The sequence below is a fragment of the Molossus molossus genome, unplaced genomic scaffold (assembly GCF_014108415.1).
Source record: "Molossus molossus isolate mMolMol1 unplaced genomic scaffold, mMolMol1.p scaffold_m16_p_3, whole genome shotgun sequence".
Taxonomy (NCBI): Eukaryota; Metazoa; Chordata; class Mammalia; order Chiroptera; family Molossidae; genus Molossus; species Molossus molossus.
This window is the reverse complement of record NW_023425366.1, coordinates 14,768,743-14,772,876: the sequence shown is the minus strand read 5'-3', so window position 1 is coordinate 14,772,876 and position 4,134 is coordinate 14,768,743.

Here is a 4,134-nt window from a genome sequence, read left to right as displayed (position 1 = left end):
TGGCCGCCTCCTCCTCCTTCAAGTTCCAGCTTCTCGACCACACATCTCTCCTGTAAATGAACAAAAGAACATGTGATTTCAACAAAATTATTAAATTCTTACTCTGTGCCAGGCACTACACTCGACATTGAAATTCCCAGAACATGCTGCTCCTCCCGGCCACCTGCTGGGTGAGACCAGGGAGAACAGAGGTTCAGAAGCCAGGGTTCAGCTGGATTCTCTCACTGAGCCTCAAGAGGTGACGCTTTGGGGGAATGGATCCATCAGCGTCCAGGGTCTGACCTTCAGTTTGGCAGTTCTGAAAGTGAATTTTTATCAATTTAGATAAATCAACTTATACTAACCAAACTCACAGGAAATCAATGCATAAACCAGGACATCAAATCATTATGTTCCCAGGAGTAGTTATCAGCTGCTGGTGATGGTGGCACAGGGTGGGCATGATGTCTTTTCTTTGGAGAGCGGTAGAGAAGCGCGTGTATTTCCCTCTTCGGCTGCCGCCTCTGGGCACTGCGAAGGCACCACTCGCTTCCCCATGTCCCCTCGAGATATCAATCTGTCCACGGTGCCCAGCTGGCTTTCACAGGTCGGCATCGCTAAACCAATGTCCAAGGCCAATTCCCACTGCCTTGCCGAGGGGAATGGCCACTTGTCAGTGTTCCATGAACTCACACCAAAAGTTAGACACTGCCGTGAATAAGCTGAAGTCCGACACTTTATGCATTTCCTGTCAAACGTTTTCCCCCGGAGGCATTGGTGACGGCTATTCCTCGTGGCAAGGAAAGGTTAGCAGAAGCCGACACACATGCACATAGAGCAAACGCACGAACGGGTGATGCTTCTGCACCCGACACAGGTGCACGTGGTTGTAACAGCACGTGATGGGAAGCATTGACTTGAGTAACATCCGAAGCCCATTGAAGGCATGTGGGTAGATGTAGGATGGTTCGGCTAAATCACAGTTCAAATGTTGGAATTAAATGTGAAGATTTCACCCTATTCCTCTAAGAGACCATTGCTGCCGGGGTCCTGTCTCCCTGGCCATGTCTGAGGCTACTCCTACAGGTGGTGGGTCCCAGCCCCCTGCGGATCGTAGTAATGATGGGAACAGAGTTTATCAGTGCTGCTCTCTCCCTCTTCCTATGTCACCCTAAACCAGTGGTTCTCAACCTTTCACACAGTGCCTCAGGTTGTGTGTGGGCGTATCTGCACCTGGAGACGGACAGAGGAGCCGTGTCTCGGTTCCTAAGACCATCGGAAATATGTTTTCTGATGGTCTTAGGCGACCCCTGAGAAAGGGTCGTTCGACCCCCAATGGCCCAGCTTCCCTCCTGCACTGACCGTCTGAGCAGGGTCCCGCCGGTGACAAGGCCATGCTTGGGGTTTATGCCACCATTGGAGAGAGGTCAGGAGGACTCGGGCCCGGAGGTGAGTGGGGAAGGGTTGGGGCTTCCTGACAATGTGGGAAGAACTGGGGTTTCAGAAAACCTGTCTAAATGCAGGACAACCGGAAGGGAGAAGAACACATTTAAAGCGATGCAGCTGTAGGCTTTGAGCTGCAAGTGCTCACGTTCTTTGGGAGAGGTTGCCAACTAGGGACTCGCTCTCCGTTTGCTTCTGGTTGTGGGACTCTATTCCTTTGAAGGAGACACTATGCTGAGATCCGACTACTGGAAGATTTTTCTTCCTGTGGGTGATCTTTCCAAACCCTGATGGCTTGTTATTCTGATCCCCTGTCCACGGACTATTCTACTTTGTGGTGTCTTAGTCCTTTTCATTGGATTATGCTTTTGAAGTTCTCTTTTTAGATGTTTGGGTTAGCTCTCTGCTGGATGGCGAACTCTCTGAGGGTGAAGACTTATCTTAAAACTTCTTTGAATCGACCGTAGCTTAAAGCACAGAGCTCGATGCATAATGGGACGTCCATATAATCTTTAAGAATGGATAGATAAACTCTGGAACTAGGAAATTACGTGAACACCAGGTGTCCACTGTTTCACCTACACTGTCTTACAGGCAGGAGGACAACTCTCCTTCACCAAAGACCTGGCCGAGGTCATGCCAAACTAGACACAGCCCAGAGTATTATCTGCTAAATAACCTGCTAAGTCCCCATTTTATTTTCTTGGCCAGGGTGGGGACTTTCCCTTCCTATTTAGGACCTTAGAGGTCATGAGCAACAGCCTTGCAAATGCATCTTGGTCCAGGAAGCTGGCGTTTGGAATTGTGCTGTGAAAATGTTTATCTATAAGCCCAGGAATACTGCGGACAAATGAGTAGTCAGCAAGATTTCAGCAGATGATTATCTTAAAAAACAAAATCCCTACAAAGCTCCTGATACCTTCACGCCAATGTCCCTGCTCCTGGTGATCTGACCATTTAGGTTAAAGACACTCCCCTGGGTCCCAGAGTGTCTGTCCCTAAGTAAAAAGGGGACAAGGAATATTTCCAGCTTGTCTTTTGTCCTCCCCTTCTGAGGGTCAGGTGCCCATCCAGCTGAGCTGGTCCCTAACCACCAGACAAATGGAGTTTTCTTCATGGCCTGCTCTTTAGTGGATGGTAGAGGCAACGGAGGACACCCAGCCCCCAGCACACACAATGAGTTCGTTTCTCAAGCCACAGTGGCCAGGGAGAGCTAACTGAACCCCATGCTTCGTTGCTCATCTGTTGTTTGAAATCAAGGACAGATGCAAGACCATCAGCAGAAACTAAATTGCCATTTTGCACCGTTGTGGATTCCAGGTGGCCGCCGCGGCTCCAGCCATTGGGCTTTGTTTGCAATTATTTCCACCAAGTGGGTGGAAGGCGATCCCTGTCGTCGGCCGATCAGCACGGCCACGGTGCGCCGCTTGATTTCTCCTCACAAGGGGCTTCTTCTGTTGAGACTTGGTGTTGATTTTAAATGCAATGTATTAGGGTAAAAATAGCACTTTTGAGGTGTGCAAGATTGTAATTCTACACTTGTTAGAGTTTCGATGGGAAGTGCCAGCTCGTCTCTTCCTGAGGACAGCCACCAGGGCGCAGCCCACAGGAGAGCGGGCTAGGTTCGTGCCCAGGGCAATACCCAGGGCCTGCGGGCAGGTCCGAGGCAAGTGGAGAGGGTTGGGAAAGGAAGCAGCTAGGGGACCAGCACAACCACCCCGCCCTGGAAAGTCCCAGTAATCAGACCTCAGAGATGCAGAGGCTGGGGGTTGTGGGGAGTGGAGATGTGACCTGTCAGACTGCGTTTAGGGGTGGGAAGAAGGAGAGCACCCAAGGCTGGGCTGACTGTCTGTAAATTCCCCCTCACTGTGGGCTGAAAATATTTCATTCCCCAGATTCCAGAAAGTTGTGGTTCTTTCCTCTGAGTATTGGTAGTTTCTGTGTTGATGTTTGGGGGTTGGGGAGCACAGTTGTACTGACCACTGGACCCCTCAGTGCTCCGAGTGGGCAGCCTGGTCACGTCTGGCTGCGATGGTCTCACGGCTCAGTGCAGTGGGCCATGCACACAGGGCATACATGGCACACATGGCACACGCACAGCACGCATGGCACACATGGCACACACAGCACACATGGCACACACGGCATGCATGGCACGCATGGAGCACATGACACACAGGGCACACATGGCACACATGGCATACATGGCACGCATGGCACACACAGCACACACGGCACACATGACACGCATGGTCATCTGTGTGTGTTCCCTATGCAAAGACGGCAGGAAGAGCTGTTCTAATTAACCCTTCTCCTGATGGACAAGGACCAGGTAAAAGGACTTAATTCTGAGGAAGCAGAGTCCATGTTGGAAATGTGAGGCATTCGATTTGTGACCAGGAGACGCTGGAAGGGGCTCAGAGATCGGCCGGAGCACCTGGGGAGCTGGAGCCCAGAATCCAGGGAGTGTCCTGAGAAATGCCTGACTGCCCAGCAGGGAGGATGGGGCTAGATTCCGAGCCACCGTGCTCATCCCTGTGACAGCAGCCCCCACGCTGGGCCCCACCCGACAAGGCCAGACTGCGAGAGCAGGTGGCTCCCGGCTGCAGAGGAACAGAGTGGCACCCCAGGTCCCAATGGGACACGCGGAAACACCAGGCTTGACAAGGGAGCAGCACACCCACAGCCACTGTCCACTGTCTCTTCTGCGGT